The sequence below is a fragment of the Suncus etruscus genome, chromosome 16, assembly GCF_024139225.1.
Source record: "Suncus etruscus isolate mSunEtr1 chromosome 16, mSunEtr1.pri.cur, whole genome shotgun sequence".
Lineage (NCBI taxonomy): Eukaryota > Metazoa > Chordata > Mammalia > Eulipotyphla > Soricidae > Suncus > Suncus etruscus.
The window spans coordinates 36,227,317-36,249,118 of record NC_064863.1 but is presented as its reverse complement, the minus strand read 5'-3'; the positions used below and the strand labels follow the sequence as shown (position 1 = coordinate 36,249,118).

The window sequence follows — 21,802 nt, the reverse complement described above, 5'->3', positions numbered from 1 at the left end:
TCTGCAAATTAACAACACATACACACACACACACACTCACACACGCGCGTGCGCGCGCGCGCACACACACACACACACACACACACAGAGTGATCAAAGTCTTCTATGAACCTGCAAGACCTCAACTCACTCACTTAAAATAAATTCCAGGCCCTGGAGAGGTCTGTTCTCAATATCATGTCATTCCCTTCCATAACATTTACCAAAAGATTTTAATTATTCGTGTTATTTATTCCTTTTATTTATTTATTTTTGACATGTCATACAGGGTTTATTTCATTGTGCCTTAGTATAGACGCTGGGAGTTGCCCATGGTGCTCTTGAACTATAAAGCCCTGACATTCTGCTAATTCTTCTTGAGCAATGACACCAAGAAATTGACGGCCCAGAGGATGTTGTACACAAGCTCATCATCTGTGACCTTCACAATCCTGAGAGCCACTGTCAGACACAAAACCTTCTTCATTGGAACTTAATTGTGGACTTCACTTCATTAAGTGAAGTAACCTTGTTTGGCTACCTTGTTTCACTGTGTGTCATCAGAGAAGAAAACTTCCAGCCTTGTTCTGACCAAGGCCCAGGGTTCTGAGGATCTGCTTTATTAGAGACTAAGGCCAAAAAGGCATCATACTTCTTGGCCGCATCTTCACTAGCTTCTTATTCTTGTTGAGTTTCTTCAGTGCCTCAGTGTCCATGTGGGGGATATCTATAGCCTTGGCTTCATGGCAATTGGCCTCATAACAATGCTACTGTTCCCCCCAAAACACATGGAAAATATGAGACAAAGAATGAATTTGAGCCTGAAGGTGCCCAAGAACTTGTCCTTTGCAGGTCATAGTTCTTCAGGCTGATATGCAGCTCCACCATGTCCAGGAACTTCCAGTGTTTATGCTAGTTCCCATGCAGGATGTCCACACTGCCTCCTGCAGGGTGTTGCAGAATACTTTGCCACTCATGATGCTTTGCACTATGGTTACCAGAAAAGTGTGCTACTGTGCTACTTATTCTTTCTTTTTGTTTTTGTTTTGTTTTGTTTTGTTTTGTTTTGTTTTGTTTTTGGGCCACACCCGGCGGTGCTCAGGAGTTACTCCTGGATGTCTGCTCAGAAATAGCTCCTGGCAGGCACAGGTGACCATATGGAACACAGGGATTCGAACCAACCACCTTAGGTCCTGGATCGGCTGCTTGCGAGGCAAACGCCGCTGTGCTATCTCTCCGGGACCTGTGCTACTTACTCTTTAACCATTCATTCCCCTTCCCAACCACCATGGAGGATATGAAAGAGCAAGAGCCAGATGATTTTTTTTCCACCAGCCTATAATACAGAAAACATTCTGTACAGAATGTTGGTTAAACAAATGCATTCAAAACATAATTCTTAAACAACCAACATACTCTTTAGCCAAAAGTAAAGATACCTTATTGAATCCTACATAAAGGACACCCTTTCTTCCTCCTGATACGGTGGGCCTGCTGCACTGCAAGCTGCTGCCTCTCTTCAAATAAAATCCACTATATATCCAAGCCAGAGCCGGCCTGATCAATCTTGTACAATCACCATATTTGACAGTGACATTCTTTTTAAAGGCAAATCAGTGTGAACTCTCAATATCCCAAATTAGATCAAGCACACAAGTTCAGATGAGTTGGCCATTAATTACTCACACCACCAGCCTAAGTTTGAAGCCACCAGATCTCATTTTTCATTGGGCTGACGTCCTGAAAGGCACATTTGTCAGGAGTTCTCCCTTGTGAGTTTTTTTCCTTTTCCTTCATTGTTTCAGTGAATTAACCAAAGCAATATTAAATAAATTGCTAAATACAGATATTAGCTCATTTGTAGCTAATTATTATAGGTAAATGGTGCAGTAAATGAAGCCCTCTCCACCCTTCTCTGGTCTTTTTTCTTTTCTTTTCTCTCTTTTTTTTTAAGAAGCTTTTGTGATGTTCTCCAGGTAAATCCCATGCATAATGTAAGAGTGAAAATGTTGTTTGCATAATAAGCTATTTTCTACCACAGAAGCAAAAACATTTTATCGCTATAGAGAAAGCTCAAATTATGAATACATTTTCATATAAGTTGATTTATGTGAAAATTACAAATAAATGCAGAGCCAAGCTGCAAGTGAATTGTTCGTACCCAGTTCAAAGAGTGGTGTTATTTGAAATTAAAAAAGAAAACAACCCTACCACATCCCACTAAGAGAAATATTTTTAATGTTATTCTGACTGAAGCACATACAATGTGATCCAAGAAGAAAAGAATTACCTGGTCTGACAGTCGGACTTGAGGTTGCATAAGTGAAGATAAATGTTTCTGCTAACTGTTGGAAGTTATCTTATCATGGACCATACCCATAGGTTCCATGATGCTTGGTTTGGCTTGTTTGTTTGTTTTTTGTTTGAGTTTGGACTGCAACAATTCTCAGAAAACTCTGCAACCACTTTTTTCATACTCAAAAATAGATGGTGGGGGGAGGAGAATTTGAGCAGTGTTGGCCCTTAAAATTTACCCAGATCACTTTCTCCATAGGTTAGGTCAAAGAAATAAACCCTTTCTTGATCATTGGCCCAGACCTCAAATCTACTTACTCTGAAATTGCTGCTTGATACCCTTTTACTTTTCAGATTTTTGGTTTGGGAAGTAAGGATCTCTGATCAAACAGGCTTTCCAAACTGCCTTCCTGGATATATTGTGTCTTATTCAACACTTTGTTCTGTGTTCCTTAGAATTAAAGAGTTCTCACCCTGTACTTTAGGGAGGACAAAATGAGGGGTTCATATAAACTGGATATCCAATATTTCATCTTTACTAGTCACTTGGTATTAATTCACAGGCCGGTCAAGAGATATTGTGTCACAGACCTGATTTTGCAAACACTCCTGTCTTTTCTAAACCAGCAACTGTTCATTTAAGGAAATACCCTCCAGACAATGCAAAGATAGGGCTATCCTCTAACCTGTTCAAGCTTCATTTGAACCAGAGAGACCTGGGACTGGAGTGATAGCACAGCAGGTAGGATGCTTATCTTGAACACAGCTGACCCAGGTTTTCTTGGAATAGATACCTAATATGGGAACTGTGGATCAAAAGATAATCCCATTTTAATTTTTTGAGATATCACCACACTATCTTTCATAGAGACTGAACCAATCTGTAATATCACCAATACTAAATGAGGGTATCTTTTTATCTAATATCTCTGCCAGAACTTTTATCTCTTTTTTTTTTTGAGTGAGAGGCCTTTCTCACTAGTGTGAGGTCATTTCTCATTATTGTATAACATTTTCTCAAAATAAATAAGGCTTTAAAAATGTCAGATTTTTCACATTCCAATTAAAGAAGAATCAAGACATTGAACTGCTAGTTCCTTATATATAGTATTTATTACAAATTTCAACTGAAGCCAGTTAAAAGCACCTTAAAGGCATGGAGAGATGGAGGGAGAAATGGATACATTAAAATGGTCACTGAATGAAGACTTCGGAGGAAGGAAACGATGTGTAAGACCATTTGGCAGATACCATCCTCATCATTTCATCTGTAGAGTCAGAAAAGGCATTTCTGTCTTCAGGATTTCTAAAGCTGATACTGAGACAAAAGATCCTGAGGTAGAAAGCTTCTGAGGGAAGTATGGTCTAACATTTTTCAACTCACTAGTATGCTCTGAACAAAAATTTCACAAAAGGTCTAACACATTTGGAAGAAAAGCTAAAAAAGAAAAAGAATTCATGAGTTTGTCATAAATTGCTTTCTCTGTATTACAAATTTAAACTAAATTTTCCATACTCTCATATCTAACAAGAATCTAACTGAGATGAGATTTGAAGTACTATTTTTGCTTTAGCTTTAATTTATTTGATCACACTCAGGTGCTCACAGGATTTACTCTTGGCTCTCTGCTTAGGGATCACTCCAGGCAAGCTCTGGGGAACCATATCAGATGCTAGAGATTGAACCTGTGTTGGCTGCATGCAAAGCAGATGTCCTACCTGCTGTTCCATGGCTTGGGCCCCAATTTGAAGCACTTATCTAATACTCTATGTGTGTGTGTTTGTGTGTGTGTGTGTGTGTGTATGTGTGTGTGTGTGTGTGTGTTATGCAATCAAATAGTTTAGGCTTGCAAGAAAGGCCCCCACAGTCTTCACATTTCAAAGTACATTCAGGCACACATTTATGTACACATGTTCACACAAACAAAACTATTTTCTATCCCCAGGAAATTTCAACTATCATCACAAACCTAATACCCATGTCTGCTTTGTTCCCCTATAAATACTCTCTGTGGTTCCTAACACATGGCCAATCTGGGTTTGATCCCTGTCATCCTATATGGTCTCCCAAAGAGCCTTAGGCATAACTCGTAAATGCAGAACAAGAATAATCTCTGATCATCACCAGGTATGACCGAAAACAAAAAAAATTACTACTACTATTGATAATAATAATAATTAATAATAATAAGTAAAATGAGTCTAAGGTTTAAACCTAGTTTTCTGTTGCTTTGTTGTTGTTGGTTTTTTTTGGGGGGGGTATTTTGGGCCACACCCATTTGATGCTCAGGGATTACTCCTGGCTAAGCACTCAGAAATTGCTCCTGGCTTGGGGGTACCATATGGGACTCCGGGGGATCGAACTTCGGTCCTTCCTTGGCTAGCGCTTGCAAGGCAGACACCTTATCTCTAGCACCACCTCTCTGGCCCCTGGTTTTGTTTTTTTGAGGGGGAGGGCACACCAATGGTATCAGAGATTCCTAGCCCAGTGCTTGGGGACTGTTACCAGAAGTGCCCAAGTGCTTGTACCCCATGCACTCCAGTACTTTGAGCCATCTCCTCTGGTCCTAATTCTGGGCCACACAGTGTCTTGCACCTTTGAGAGGAGTCTACAATTCAAGTCATGTAAAATGATATAGAATGCACCCAGAAGGACTACTCAAAGCTTAGTTCGTATACAATATCACCTGATATTTAAATGAAGATTAGACTCCCCTGAGGTGGGGCCTAAATCTCCATTTTTAACAAGCCCCCAGATTCTCCCCAGATTCCTGCTGTCACACCTTGAGTAACAATTTACAGCACTATGCAACATATTGTTATTTCCCTTCCATGCACCATACTATTGTAGTGATCATAGGGAACCTTCTCATTAACATGTCCCATGAAATGATTTCCTCCAGTTATCCTGATTTTCTTGCAATGTCTTCTAAATGCCACAGAATCAGCCTTTGAACCCAATAATGATCCTGAGAAATACATCTGAATAAAGACCCTAGAGACATTACCCTTCAGCTTAGTGCCCTATTGCTTGTGGCTGCCCTCGCTTCCCTCTGATGTCAAGCCAGTGAACCAGTCTCACATCAAAATCCAATCGAATTTATTTTGTAAATTTCAACAGATATAATTTCAAAAGGCCTGATAACTTCAAAAATAATATTCATTACCTGGTCATTGAAGGGAACTGCTCTCAGAATATTGTACCCCCCCATCCCCTAATTTGGTAATTCTATCAGGAAAAGCAATTAAGTTTGTCTGACATGACTTGTTTTTATAAATCCTTGATGCTTACTGCTCTTAATTTAATTCTCCTCTTACCACTTATAATTTCATTCTCAGCTGACAGTTCATATTTTCTCTCTGAATGATTTTTCTCCTTTATATTACTAATCACGGAAAACTCAGAATAACATCAGCCTTTGGTAAATAGGAACCAGAAAATGATGGGCAGTGCATAGGCTTTCCTCAAGAAGAATAGAAATATTAGGTCCTTATGCTTTCCAGAGCTCCTAGAGCAAAGGTGTGCATACAGATGGTGCTTAATAAATACTTGGAATCAAAAAATGGGGAGAAGAAATGGACAGACACTTTGACAAAGAAGAAATACAAATGGCCAAAAGACACATGAAAAAATGCCCCACATCACTAATCATCAGGGAGATGCAAATCAAAACAACTATGAGGTACCACCTCACACCCCAGAGATTGGCACACATCACAAAGAATGAGAACAAGCAGTATTGGCGGAGATGTGGAGAGAAAGAAACTCATATCCACTGCTGGTGGGAATGCCATCTAGTTCAACCTTTATGAAAAGCAATATGGAGATTCCTCCAAAAACTGGAAATCGAGCTCCCATACGACCCAGCTATACCACTCCTAGGAATATACCCTAGGAACATAAAAATACAATACAAAAATACCTTCCTTACACCTATATTCATTTCAGCACTATTTACCATAGCAAGACTCTGGAAACAGCCAAGATACCCTTCAACAGATGAGTGGCTAAAGTAACTGTGGTACATATACACAATGGAATATTATGCAGCTGTCAGGATAGATGAAGTCATGAAATTCTCCTATACATGGATGTACACGGAATCTATTATGCTGAGTGAAATAAGTCAGAGAGAGAGAAAGACGCAGAATGGTCTCACTCATCTATGGGTTTTAAGAAAAATGAAAGACATTCTTGCAATAATAACTTTCAGACACAAAAGAGAAGAGAGCTGGAAGTTACAGCTCACCTCATGAAGCTCACCACAAACAGGGATGAGTTTAGTTAGAGAAATAAATAAGCTTTGTACTATCCTAATAATGAGAATGTACGAGGGAAATAGAAAGCCTGTCTAGAGTACAGGCGGGGGTTGGGTGGGGAGGAGGGAGATTTGGGACATTGGTGATGGGAATGTTGCACTGGTGATGGGTGGTGTTCTTTACATGACTGAAACCCAAACACAATAATGTATATAATAAAGTTGTTTAAATTAAAAAAAATCATATTCAAAATAAATAAATAAATACTTGGAATGAGCCAGGTACTATGAAAGAAATAGCAACTCCAGGATCAGAGCAATAGTACACAGCGAAGGGCATCTGCCTTACATACTACCAAGCTGCATTCAATCCCTGGCATTCCATATGGTGCCCTGAGCTCCACCAGGAGTAATTCTGAATCAGGGAACCCGGAGCAATCCCTGAGCACCACCAGGTGTGCTCCCATCTCCCAGAAAAAAAATAAATAAATGGCAACTCTGACCCAAACCTTTGCTTACCAGAAGTCAGATACTTTAAGAAATGGTACAGGGGCCACCGGAGAAATGGTGCAGTGGTAGGGCATCTGCGTTGCACGCTGCTGACCTAGGACAGACCACAGTTCAATCCCCTGGTGTCCATATGGTCCCCCAAGCCAGGAGCGATTTCTGAGCATATAGTCAGGAGTAACCCCTGAGTGTCACCAGGTGTGACCCAAAAATTAAAAGAAAAAAATGGTTACAAAGCAATCTGGGGAGTGAGAGGATAACACATTGAGAGGAGGTAGGGAGACTGCACCTTACAATTTTATTTTCTCTTTAGCATGAACAATGCTTCCAACTAGAATGCTGCCAGTAGCTTCTGTCCTACTGTTTGGAGATCTGAACTTCCTGTGTTGAAGCACAAGTAGCACAAAGGAGGGTAGGTCCTATCCTGGATCATCAAATTTGGGGAAACACTTGCTGTAAAGGATGAGCTATGCTTGAAGGATAAGGAGTCAAGAACATGTTTCATATAAAGGGAAGTGTGTGTAAAGCCAATGTGTTTGTGTGTGTGTCTGTGTGTGTGTGTGTGTGTGTGTGCAGGTGTGATCATTTACTCAGAATAAAACATAAGACTCTGGGCCGGAGATATAACTTGGAGGTAGGGCATTTGCCTAGCATGCAGAAGAATGGTGGTTCAAATCCTGGCATCCCATATGGTCTCCTTAGCCTGCCAGGAGTGATTTCTGAGCTTAGAGCCAGGAGTAACCCCTGAGCACTGCTAGGTGTGACCCCCACCAAAAAAAGACATAAGACTCAAGAAGAGAACCATTAAAGAGGGATTTAGCTTTGGGGCTGGAAAGATAGTACAGCAGACAAGGCATTTGCCATACATGCATGGGCAGATCGGGAATTGATACCTGGCATTCCATATGTTCTTCTGAGCCTGCCAAGAGTGATTTATGGGGGCCATAACAATAGTACAGTGGTAAGGCATTTGCCTTGCACGTGTCCAAAACAGGATAAACCCTGGTTCGAATCCCAGCATCCATTTGGTCCTCTGAGCCTGTCAGGAGTGACTTCTGAGCATAGAGCCAGAAGTAAACCCTGAGCACCACAGAGTGTGACCCAAAAACTAAAAAAAAAATGAGTGATTTCTGAGTGCAGAGCCAAGAGTAACCCCTGAGTGCCACAGGTGTGCTTCCCCACCCTCCCCAAAAAATGGATTCAACTTTAGACAAGAACTTGACCTCAGACTTGAAGCATTGATGACTACCTAGGGCAGCTATCATTAGAAGAAAGCAATGTGCTAAACATGGAATCGAGTTACTGCTCACATTATTTATTGAATTTAGAAACTTAAGGCAAATGGGGGATGGAGATTGAGAGATATATAGCATGTACGATTGACAGATATCAGCTTGATGTGTGGAGAGGAGGGAGAAAGAGGAATATAGGATTATTTCCCATTTTTGTGGCGTTTACATAGCAGGGTCTCTCATCAATTTAAGGAAGACTTGAGTAAGGAGACTATTTGGCAAAATACCAAGAGTTTGATTTTAGACATGTTGATGTGCTCATAGGCTCTCTGTGCAGATCAGTACAGCTAGCTAAGAGAGTCTGGAACTCGAATTTTAGACAAGATCTGGGAACCTACCATATATCAATGGAGGCTAAAATTGTGGTAAGGTCTAGGAAAAAGACAATGCAGGTGAAAGGAGCACCCAAGTAAAAATGATGCACAATAAACATTTAATTAGTGAGCTGAAAAATGAGGAAAGTGGAAAGAAACTTAGGAAGTTAGAAAGAACTAGAGATGATGGTGTTAAGACAACCAAAAAAGGAAGTCTCTCACAGAATGTAATGATCAGTGTTGTCAACAGCAATTGGTCATTGTCATCATGGGTTGATCAAGACACATTCTCTATATTTATTTTGGGAAGAAATATATAACTTGTTCATCAGCATGTGGGATCTACTTTCATGCTGTTGTGACCCCAACCCAATGCTTTCCTGCCCATCAGATCGTGGCAATACAATGGATGGAAAGTGCCCTCTGGAACTGAAGGTAAAAGAGATCAACATCCAGCATTTAAGATAAGCTATCCATCACAGTGAAGTTGTTCTAAGATGGTCCATCGATGTACTGACTGGAGGAAATTGGAGTACTGTAAAAATATAAAAGAAATTACCACCTACATTATTGTATTCTGGTCTGCCGAGCATGGAATCAGGCATGAATTCATGAGTAGCAACCCCCAGGAGAAAACCCTATAATTACAAGATCTAGCTCCAATTACTCCCGTACTAGAAACGAGGGAGTATCTGTTTTCCTAAGTAACAAGATATGGGAATGGTAAAAAAAAAATTCCCCCACCAAAACACATGAAAAGCTGTTTTATGTTACTGATCATAAGGGTAAATTAGAGTTGAAACCACAATATCACTTGAGAAGTCATATAGAATTAAATTCTCAGGTTCTAAAGCCAAAACAAAGGTCGATCTAGGAAATAACACACACACACACACACACACACACACACACACACACGGAGAAACAGATTTCAGGAGTTCCCACACATTTGCCCTTTGCTCCTAAGAAGCAGCAAGCTCCGTGGAAGTCCAGAAAAATGCAAGAGAGCATCTCCTCAAAATCGAAGTATTTACTCTGAAGGAAGAGACCACACCTGAAGGTGAGACCAGGTGGTCTAAACATTAATCCAAGTGCTACATCCAAAGATGTTTCCAACCAATGAGTAATAAGGCATTTACAAGTAGGGTGGTATCAGATCAATTCCACATTCCCATTAATCCCACAGGCCAGAAACATGGTACAGCAGGCAAAGTGCCTTACTCACAGCTTATCTGGGTTTAAACCCCAGACCCACATATGGTCTCAAAAGTCCTACCAGAAGTGACCCCTGAATAGAAAGTCTGAAATAAGCCCTGAACACAGCCAAGTGTGGCCCAAACCCACACACCAAAAAGAGACCATTTGACATTTATTTGAATGACAAAACAAAAGGTATAAAATAGCAAAGGGAAATAGGGATATGATGACTACTACTCCTCAGATACCCTGAGCTTGTTGTTAAGAGTATAAAATGATGCAGTCACTATGAAAAACAGTTTCTCAGGAAAAGAAAAAAGTAGACAGAGAATTAATATCAAAGTCAGCAATTCCACTTTGAGGCAGAAACCAAAATAATTGGCAGAGGTACCCAGATAACCATTTTTACATTATAATTTTTACAATTATTTGCAATAGCCAAAAGGTGGATGTAACTTATGAAGGAAAAATGGGTAAAGGAACAACGAACAGCGGTAAACAGTAATGCTTCACTTATCAACAGGAAAGCATGCTGAGAAATGGATCCCTTGGCAAGTTCACTGAGTGCAAACAGAGTGGGATACACAGAGTTGAAGATGAAGTTCACACTGTGCCTAAGCTCTAGATAGTTTATACATTGTAGTTAATATGGGCCACTGTTGACTAAAAGTGGACATGTGAAATAGGACGAGATAATTGTAGTGGACAATTTTGTGTCTTAAAAAGGAAGGAAATCTTGACACATGCTACAACATTGATGAACCTTGAAAATATTATGCTTGGTGAAATAAGCTAGTCACAAAAGGACAAAAACTGTTAAATTCCTCTTCATGAGATCCTAAAGAAACCTAAGCTGTAGGGGTAAAAAGCAGACTGGTGGCATCAGCAGCAAGGTGAGGAGGCAGAACTTTTTCTTGCAGACATTAATGTCTAATGCGTACCTAGTTTCTGTGTGAGGAAAATGAAAAGCTTCTAGAAATGGATAGTGGTGGTAATGATTTCAAAGTAATGTTAAAGCATCTTATGCCAGAGGACTTTGTAGGTTTAAAATGATTCAAATGGTAAATTTTTATATTAATATATGTGTAGATAAGGAGAATAAAAGAGTATTTAAGCTTACCAGGAAGGTGAGTAAAGAGTGAAGGGATTAAGGCACAGACCTTGTATGCTACTAACCTCAGTTCGATTCACAGCTCCACATGTGTCCCAAGCATCACTAGGTGCAGCCCTAGAGGTCCTCGAACTCTGCCAGGGTTGCCCCAGGAACTTCCCAGTATCTTAAGGACTGAACAGCTCCACATCCTTGGGCCTCACATTGAACAGGGCCAGAGAGATAGGTCAGTGGGCTGAACTCAGGCATGCAAGACTCCTCATATTCAATTCCTGGCACTGTCCAGTCCCTCAAGTACCATAGTAGCAGCCCCTAGGAACAACCCCTAATTTACCATGTCTGGCTCCAAAACAAAAATAATAAATAAATGAAGATAATGGAGTTTTCATAGAAGAAGTATTCCAATCCAAAAAGGGGGGGGGGGCTCTTCAAGGTGAAACAATTATCATACAAATACTACTACAACCACTCAAGGTCCAACCATAAGGACTGGAAAGATAGTACAGTGGGTAGGATCCCTGTACTCAGCTGACAGGTTTTAATCTCCAACTACCTATTTAGTCCCCCCACCCAAGACTGCCAAGAGTGATTCCTGAACACAAGCCAAAAGTAAGCTCTGAGCACAGCCAGGTGTGGCCCAAGAACTAGAAAATAAAAGTATTTCATTGAATGGGCCAGTGTGATAGCCCAATGAATTGAGTTGCAAGACCTCAATTTAGATTCCCTCACCATATAGCCCCTAAAAACCTTGGTGACCCCCATCCAGAATCTGTAGCACCAAGGCTCCCGAGAACTTCTGGGAGACCCCAAACATGAATTAGGTAAAATACCTAATTGCTTAAAAATCATATGTGTATATGTGTGGTTTTTGTATACACACATTTCATTATTTACAAATTGGCAAAAGAAAACAATAACAAATTAACTCCTAAACTCCTAGACAACTCTGGAAAACGTTGGAGTAAAATAATGTGTGAAGCTAGAGAGATAATCCAAGGGTTAAGGCATTTATTTTGCATGCTGCCAACCCTAGTGTGTGCACACATCTTCCTCCTCTGCAGCAGAGAAGCAGACATGCCATCTGTAGACTGGGACTGGTCCTCCCCAAGACATCATGTATATTGGGCCAGCTATCTGTGTCGCTAGGGGAGCTGGTTGGTCTGACCAGTTGAGCTACTTACAGAATAGACTATTCACAAAGTGTGATACCAGTCATGTGGACCTGGAAGCTTTGCCTTAGAAGAGATCTCTGTGCAGAGAAGTGAGGGGATGGGATGTGAGGAGGTCATGTTTTCTGGTTCAACAGATGCAGACTTCATGCTGTAACAAACCCAGACACCAATCAGAAACAATCTTGATTTCTCATCGCGAACAACAAAACCCAAACAGTTCTTCCCAAAGGGTGCATCATGGCAACAAATGCTTCAAAGAGCCCAGAGCTAGGCTGGGAGCTAAACCAGGAGATGGACCAAAGACAGCTAAAGTCCCTAGTCAGCCAGCTCTGACTCCAGCAGAGTAGGACATCTGCAAAACAGCGACCAAGCATAGAAGGGTGAAGAGATGCCTCTATTTGTCATCACTCATCAGGAAAGCTAATGGAGTAACAGTGTATCCACTGCCCAGTTTGGAGAAAGGAGAGGATGAACCTCCTAAGATAGTGCTCTGGGCCCCCCAGCAGAATTCATTAATGAGCATGCCAGGAGCAAAGCAGTGGTGCTGCCACTGATGAAGCAGTTTTTATAACAGGAGCCCCAAAAGCATACTGGGTCACCCTAAGTGCTGCCAGACAGAGGGAACTATGGGAAAAGGCAGTGAGTGGTGGACCCAGGGACATGGTTTTGGTGCTGCCTGGAGCTTTCTTCCCATATGACTGACATTGCTTCCCTCCACATACATACAGTCATGTACCCTAACTCTGGCTGCCTGCCATTGGGTGGGAGATCCAATAATACACCTGCATTTCCAAACCTAGGCTTCAGCAAGTTGGCAAGTACTGAGAAAATTTAATTGAATTCTAACTCCTTTTCATTTGGGGGGTAGACAGGGTCTTCCAAGCAGTGCTCAGAGGGTCCTAAGATCTATTCCAGGGATACTCTGCCAATGGGGCCCAATGCACTGTTAAATGCTAAAGTCTGAAGATGAGGTGCTGCTTGGGTCTGCTTGGAGTGACTGGGAGCCACTGAGTCGCTACAGTAGCATTATGGGGATTCCATGAGATCAAGAATCCAACTCATATATGCAGCACATGCATTCTGGACCTTTGCTATCTCCCTGGACCCATCTCACCAACACGGGAATTGTCAACAAGATTGTTTGTTTATAAAAGTAAATACAAAGCAGTCAGTCCTTATCATTTCAACCACTCCACACTTTTAAAAATAGTACTAAATTGTCCGTCGCATCTTCCTGTCCACCACGACTCTAAAATACTGACAAAATTCCCATGAATACATTTGTGATCAAGTGTTGCACACAGTCAAACGTTAAATCTGTTCTCTTGGAATCAAACTAAGTTACACTGTCAAACTACTTAAGAGATTTTACTTGATAATTTCATACATATTCTGTGTTTGATGTATGAGCTACCGTATTTGCCGGCGTATAAGACAACCTCCTAATTTTGCAGTTAAAACATACGTTTAGGCCTATATTCGCTGTATCAGACAGAACGTTCCTGTGCTGCAACTGTATGTACCACAGTGAACCAATAACAACAAGCAAAGGTTCAAAGGTTATACTGTAATAGACTTCCTCTCTGACTCTGGCCAATCTGAGCAGGCTTTTTACAGTGCAGATTCGGTACAGAATATTGTCTAATTTGCATGCATAAAAGCCTGCTTAGATTGGCTGAGTTAGAGAGGCGGTCCGAGCAGCCTTGCAGTGATTGGTGCAGGATCGAGTTGGAAAATTCGTTTTGTGGCAATATTCAGACGATTTTCGTTTAGCGGCATATTGAAACATTTTTTGGGATATACTCGGAGTATAAGACGACCCCCAGTTGGTTGACTTTTTTTGTTTCAAAAGTCGTCTTATACGCCAGAAAATACGGTAATTATTTTCTTGATTATATATTATTCAAAAGTGATGCAATAGATTTTCACCAATCCCTAGACAAATATCCCTATATTCCTAAGTCCTTTTGGGTTTAATAGAGCATAGGGCCAGGGGTGGGGGATATTCAAATATTATCATGTTCAATATCCATCTGGGAGTTCAAAAGGCTGGGAAACATTTGGGGGTGGAGGAGAGAGCTAAAGTAGGAGAATCAAATCACAAAAATGGGGGGAGGGCAAGTGGCTGAGTGTCCCTCACGGGATGATGTGGAATTTAAGTTAAAGTTCTAGATAGAAGAGTTTCCACCATGCCCTAAGCAGCAGTTCTGACCACAGACAGTGGAGGTGAGTGTATAGAGACCAGTTGATCAGGGCATGGAGCCTGGAGGCTACAGGTGGAGAGCCAAGCTGCAAAGGATGACAGGTTTCAGGCCTGTTGATCCCTCTTCTGACCTTCATATTCATATCATGCACCAGCCACTCAGAAAACCTTTCCACAGCCCCTCCCTGACAGGGCTGAAGCTTTCAGTGGGGAGACAAGAAGTCATCACGCAGTGCAAACAAAAAGTCATCGGCCAGCCGGTCATGCCTGGCAGTGAGATTTGAAATAGGATCAATACAATGCACACAGAGCAGCTCTGTCTACTGTCTTTACCCTTGAGAAAGAAGAGTGAGAAGACAGACATTGGTCTTGGCTCCAAGTTCCAGCTTTCACTAAACCATCCACTAACTGTTAGAGACAGGCAAAGTTCATAGCCCTCAGATTTCATTTCCTTATCATATGCAGACAAATGGGGAGAATGTGCAGAGGCATAATAGATGTCTAAAGGATGTTCTCAGCTATATGTCTGGAGGCAGAGAATTAAGTCACAGCCACAGTTCTCAGGGGCTTTTCCTGGCTTGTCAAGGATTACACTCCTGGTACTACTGGGAATTAAAGCAGGGTCAGCCTTATGCAAGGTAAGTGCCTTAACCCCTGCAAATTTTGGTCTTCATAAGGGTATAGATAATACTCTTCTTGGTCTAAATGCTCAAAGCCCTGTTCCTGCTAGAAAGTTTTTGATTATCAGGTGATATTATCTGACATCAGGAATATACATTGAAGGGCTCTCAATGGAGGTAAGCTCCATTTATTTCTACATCTATTAAATAAGCACACACTATATATGTGAAGTTCTCCAATGAACATAATATAAGAAACTTGAAAAGAAGGAACCAACTACAAAGCAGGCAATTAAAGGTCAGAGTAACCGAAGAGACCATAAAGGAGCTGAAAAGCACTCAGCATTCCAGTCTCAGCACACTTCCAGGTGTGTGAGCCCTGAACCTAAGGAATGCAATCTCTGATGAGATCATAATGATATTCTGGAAATCACAATGTGAGTTTATCAGAGATATCATAGATAAGTTTCACACACACACACACACACACACACACACCAAGAGCATTGTGAAAGAACCACAGTGCAAAGTGCATGATCCCTCAATAGAGAGCACCATAGCTGAGGGTGTGAGCACAATAGCTAAACCTGAGTGCCAGTCCTAGTCCTAGCACAATAGCTAAACCTGGGTGCAAAAGGAAAGTCAGAGAGAGTAGGAATGCTCCTCAGCTCTAAAACGAAACAAAATCATGCACTTTCTGTGATCTGGGTGGAACTAGAGGATATCACACTGAGTGAAGTCAGCCCAAAAGAAAAGGATAGATCTGATCTCTCTCACAAGTGGGACCTAATACATAGCAAGGGAGCAACAAATACCGAAGACAACACAGGAGAATTGATCCCCAAAACTGAGTTGGATGGGAGTTGACGACCATGGGTGCGGGAGGTGGGTACACTAGTGATAGGTTTGGCATTGGAAAATGTATACAGGAAACTATCGTTAGTAATATTGTAAACCACAGTACGTCAATCAATTAAAAAATAAATACTTTTTTGTAAAAGAGAGTAGGTTGGGGGCCAAGGTGATAGCATAGTGGGTAGGGCACTGGACTTTCATGTAGCTAGCTGAGGTTTGATTCAAGCATCCTATCTGGTCTCCTAGCACTGCCAGGGGAAATTCCTGAGTGCAGAACAACCCCTGAGCATTGATGGGTGTGGCTCAAAAACAAAAGAGAGAGAGAGAGAGAGAGAAGGTTGGACAGACAATATTACCTGATAATCCAAGGCTTCCTAGCAACACAGGAAACAGAGCTTGGAGGTGACTCAATGGACTAAAGCATGTGTGTCAACATGGAGAAACACCAGGCTCCAACCCTGGTTACCAGGCATGGGCCCTCGGTCATCACACCAGGTATTTAAAATAATAGGAAATTTTTAAAAACTGTATGCTGAACAATTAAGAATGAATAGCACCAACTGGAGAGGGTTTATCACTGACAAAATTGAGATGAACTCCTGAAACATACCAATGGCATTCTAGAAATCCACAAGGACCAATCAGGACACACACCACCAACCCAGACCTAGCTGGCCTCCTCGGCAAGAGAGCAGTGACAGTGACTGCATATGCATTTTGCAGACTGAGATTATCAAAGAATAACATGAGACAGTACCATGCACCACTATTGTATGGGGTTTTCTGACCATCCTCACCTTAGTGCTATTATGACATAGGGAGAATTTCCTCACCTGGTACTTTGAAACAAAGCTAGCTGGCAAAACGAAGGACACTGAAATGGGAAGAAGCAAAGCTTGCTAAGAGTGAGACCCAGTTTCTGCAGTAGTGGAATTCATGTACACATGAATTCAACATGAATTCAGGTACACATGTCCTCAACTATCTTTGGGGTAATATCCTGGGAATTAAGTGGGATGATAGATGTGCAGGGTTTTGTCAACTAAAAAATCATAATAGCTATCATGTGGTGGTACTGTCATTAGCAGGAACCATCATGGCCTGACACACGAGAGCCACTCCTTCTGTAAGTAACTTTTTGACAAATAAAGGGGCATAATTCTTCTCATTGTCCATTTAAGTAGCATTTGAACAGTATATTTTTATTTTATAAAATCATCATTCCATGCAAGGCTTGGAATATGTTTTGTGGCTCCACTGTGCTATGCCATTTTAATTAAATATTCTAACACCCGTTGGTCCCATTAGATAAGCCCCTGTTTCCCCCGTTTTGAATGTGTCTTTGTTGTGGATGGCTCAGCTTTTACACAGAACTTGTCGAAAAGGTCTGAGTGCTTTCTATCAGATCATATCAGAGATCACAAGGCTTGGAACTCTGCGTTTTACAGCTTCCATCTCATTAATGCCAGCACTAATTTGTGGTCCAATCCAAAACCACCCCCATAAGATCTGCATGAATACACACCGGGTTTCAATCTGCCATTCAACAAGCATGAAGTCCTTTATGTTCATTATTAGCCAATCAAATAGCGCCAGTTTCCTTTCTGTGCTTTTTTTTTTTTCATAGTGAAATCATTTTGTTATTATCCCAAAGCAGTTTGATTGCTTGGTAGGAAATATTGGGGGGAAATGATAACATCAGCAGTCTTTCCTCCTCTTCCAAATTTTATTTGCTAGGACAAATACAATTGTCCTAACCTAGGCAATCCAGGTCAAATCATGCTACCAATTTGTTTGTGTTTCTTCCTTTGCTAACCTTGCTCTTAAGCTGAGATTTCATGCAGTTTTCCTTCAAGTAGGCTTATTTTGAAAACAGAATATGGAGTGATAATACATTGGGTAGGGTACTTTTTTCACACACAGCTGATTTTGTTCAATCCTTGGCACCCCGTATGATCCCTCTAGCCCTCCAAGAGTTATTCCTGAATACAGGACAAGGAGTAATCCCTGAGAACTGTTGGGTGTGGCCCCCAAGTGCATAAAGAAATAAATAAGTGGGCTTATTTTTAACCTCCAAGAAGCAAGGATTATTGAGAAAACTAACTCATGCTTCAGCATATTATCAACCTGGATCCCCAAACCAAAGCAAACTGTTAGAATTAAAGCCACACATGCTAGGGCAAGTACATTATGAAAACTCCTTCTTTTTCCCTAAAAATTAGGTCCCAGATCATTATCACAGAATTATCCTTTGTTTGGTCTAAGTATTTCAACAATTCCTGATTATTTCCTATGCATCAGGAAATGATGCACATTTAGCTTTAATTTTTTTATTTAAACAACTTTATTACATACATGATTGTGTTTGGGTTTCAGTCATGTAAAGAACACCACCCATCACCAGTGCAACATTCCCATCACCAATGTCCCAAATCTCCCTCCTCCCCACCCAACCCCCGCCTGTACTCTAGACAGGCTTTCTATTTCCCTCGTACATTCTCATTATTAGGATAGTACAAAGCGTAGTTATTTCTCTAACTAAATTCATCCCTGTTTGTGGTGAGCTTCATGAGGTGAGCTGTAACTTCCAGCTCTTTTCTCTTTTGTGTCTGAAAGTTATTATTGAAATAATGTCTTTCATTTTATTAAAACCCATAAATGAGTGAGACCATTCTGCATCTTTCTCTCTCTCTCTGACTTATTTCACTCAGCATAATAGATTCCATGTACATCCATGTATAGGAAAATTTCATGACTTCATGATGCACATTTCTATTGCAAAAGCGATATCAAGTCAACATGGCAACATGTACTTGGAGGTAAATAAAAGTAACATGAAAGTTGGTGAATAAAGGGACCATAAGAAACAGCCAGAGTGTCACTCACAGAATTAAAAGATCTAGTGAATTTCAAAAGGGGTCTTTTTCCTGATTTGGGGGATACACTCAAAGCACTTGGGCCTTTCTCCTGGCACAGCAGTGAGGAATCATCTTCTGATGCACTCAGGCAGGGAGAGAAAAGAACACCAAATGGGATGCCAAGGATTAAAACCTGATTGGATACATGTAAGGCAAGTGCCCTATCCACTGCACAATCTCTCTGGCCCCATCAAAACCAAAAATATCTCAAAACTTAGTGAAGATAAGGGAGACCTGAAGGCTTTTCTTTCCATCCTCCCATAGATCTGGTTATGCAGATTGTGTCCTCAGGAGGCAGGCAAGGAAATGATGATTTAGATGCAAAGATGTCTCCCCATACCTGTGGGAGAAAAAGAAGAAATAGATCAAACATGGGGAGAAACTGGACTATAATGTGGGCAGTGCAAGGTCCCAGCCAACCACACAGTGAAATTTGGAGCAAAAATGCTTCTTGGAAGATGTGCCATTCCAAGGGAGTGTGCAAGGCTCTTTATCTCTGGATCATGGGAAGTAGGCTGCCCCCAAAGGCTCTCTATTCACCCGGTGGATGTTCTCAGAGACATCAGCCAGCAATAGACCTAGTTACTCATAGACAATATGTTATAGGAGCAACCTACCAATGCAGCCAGTCTTCAAGGGAGACCCTCTGAATAGGAATGAGCTAACGAACTAAACAGATTCTTGGAGAAAATGGCTTTCCAGACTCACTTAAAGGGGACTTGAGGGGCCCAGAGAGATACCACAGGAGTCAAGTCTATTGTGTTATATAACGGATTGTTCCCAGTTCAATCACCAGCACCTCCTATGGTCCCCAGACACCATCAGGAGTAAGAGGAGAGAGCACTGTGGAGTAAGCCTGAGCACAGTGACCACAAATCCACCCTCCCTCATATTAAACCCTATTTAAAATATTAGCACTAACCCCTGCTGGCCATTTTACTCCTGGGTTCAAAAGAATATATATTCACCCTTATTCTCATAAGCTGCAAACTTCAATCACTGTAACAAAGAAGAAATGAAAAAAAAAAAAAACGGGACTTATAATTCAGATCAACTACATGATTGCTTCAAGGAGCAGGGTGACAAAGCTTAGTGGTAAAACTTCTGTCTAGCTTTCAGGAGACCTGGGTTTAATAATACACACACACCAAAAAAAAATGCCATAAAGAGACTGAAAACACCTGGCCCACAATAAATGCACAAAATACGTAGCCTGGCCTAGAGAAAGAAATAGGATATGATTTCCCCATATCTTCCCAGGAGCACTTGCCCTGGGCTCCTCACAGCATTGACAGCCCACTCCTCAGTTCTAGAAGCCTCAGACAAACAAATGGGGAGAAGTGCAAGCAGACTCTCTGGGCAAAGAAGGCAGAGAGAGGCTGGAAAAATAGCACAGTGGTAGGGTGTTTGCCTTGTATGCAGACAGATAGTAGTTAAAATCCTGGCATCCCATATGGTTCCCTGGTGCCTACCAAGAGTGATTTCTGAGCATAGAGCCAGGAGTAACTCCTGAGTGCCGCCGAGTGTGACCCCCCAAAAAATAAAAATAAAACCAAAATCAAAATAAAAAAAGAAGGCAGAGAAAATTCTGAACTCATGGCATTCAGCTTACAAACCCAGAGAGTGTTCCAGCAGTCACTGAGATCACTACCTAATGGCATTTTTTAAAAAATAATTGCTCTTTATCAAATATGCCTAAACATAAATTATTTTGATGACAGACATGCTCCAGTGTGCAAGTGGAAAATGCTAAACAAGCTCACTCAGCAAGCCAACTTCTTTTCCGATATATTTGAATGATTGTTATGTGATGTAGGTCTATAACTGAATCCACAATGACCAAAGCAAAAAGGAATTGAAGTGTGATTTTTCAGTCAGCTCTGACAACATTGGCTTCTCTTTATAGTTGGGAGACCATAACCACCAATCACAGGAATTCACAGGAATATTGAAACAAATAAAGAAAAAGGCTCTAGAAGTCAAGCTGTGTGCCTTGTGTCATTTGGCACCCAGACATGAAAAGTAATGAAGCCAGAAGTGATCCTCACTGCCTTTTGGAGCATATTACTGTAGAAATGGAATGAAGAGGTCAATATATGTGAGACCCCAGTTCAATCCCTGGCACTGCATAGTCTCTTGAGCATGGTAAGATGTAGCCCTGGTGGCCTCCCAGCACAGAACTCTAAAGCATTTCAGGAAAATCCCCAGTTGTCTTAACACTGCTGGGGTGCTACTTAAAAAAAAGGATGGCTATCAGATTATGGGGTTCCATCATCCTCATCCTGCAGTGCTATATAACACAGCACACACTCCAGAGGTTCCAATATGGGACTCACACACCTATTATCACCATTAAGATTTTCTAAGGGGTTGCTCTGTGTCAAAATAGTCTCAATACCATACCAACAGTCTTAATCAATCATTACATAACCTCACAGGGCACAAGCACCATCTGTCCTATTGTGGAAGGAAGAGAACTGAGGCCGATGGAGAAGAGGGAAAGCTGCTCCAGTCTCACAGCTAGTGACAGGACTGTAAGAAAGCATTTGTTAGCCTCTAGAGATCTGCCCCTTCCTTTCCTGGCAAACTCAGCCTGCAGGAGTTAGGAGTAGGTAAGATCAGATGCCCCGCAGAAGACATATTAAAATCTGCAGCAACATAATTGAGTCACCTCTCAAGAAAAATCAAAAGGCAGCAGTAGGGAATAAAGGGGTGTGTCTATGTGTGTGTAGAGAAAGGAGAGGCAAGGCAAGACTAGGCAAGCCAAGGTCTCTGGGCTTTTATGAGACTCAGGGCCAGGCCTAAGATGGAGGGCAGTTCCTCTGGAGTTCAGCAGCCTTGGCATGAAGCATTGACCCACTCAACTCAGTGGACAGAATTCTCAGAGAGAATGTAGACAACAGCAGAGGGATTCTGATGATTTCTCACCATTTCAGCCACATCTTCATCTTTTCTGTTTGAAAAAAAAATCAATTCTCAAGTGTTACCAAAAAAAAAGATGTGGGAAAAAGAAACCAACACTAATAAAATATCCAAACTTTCCAGAGCCTTCAGACAATTCAGGAGGGGTGGGGATGGTG

General features: G+C 41.4%; 1 pseudogene; it reads right to left on the bottom strand.

Annotated features, from left to right (window-relative positions):
• Positions 1-286: 286 nt before the first annotated feature.
• LOC126032486 (60S ribosomal protein L10a-like) lies at positions 287-956 on the bottom strand (annotated as a pseudogene).
• Positions 957-21,802: the final 20,846 nt, after the last annotated feature.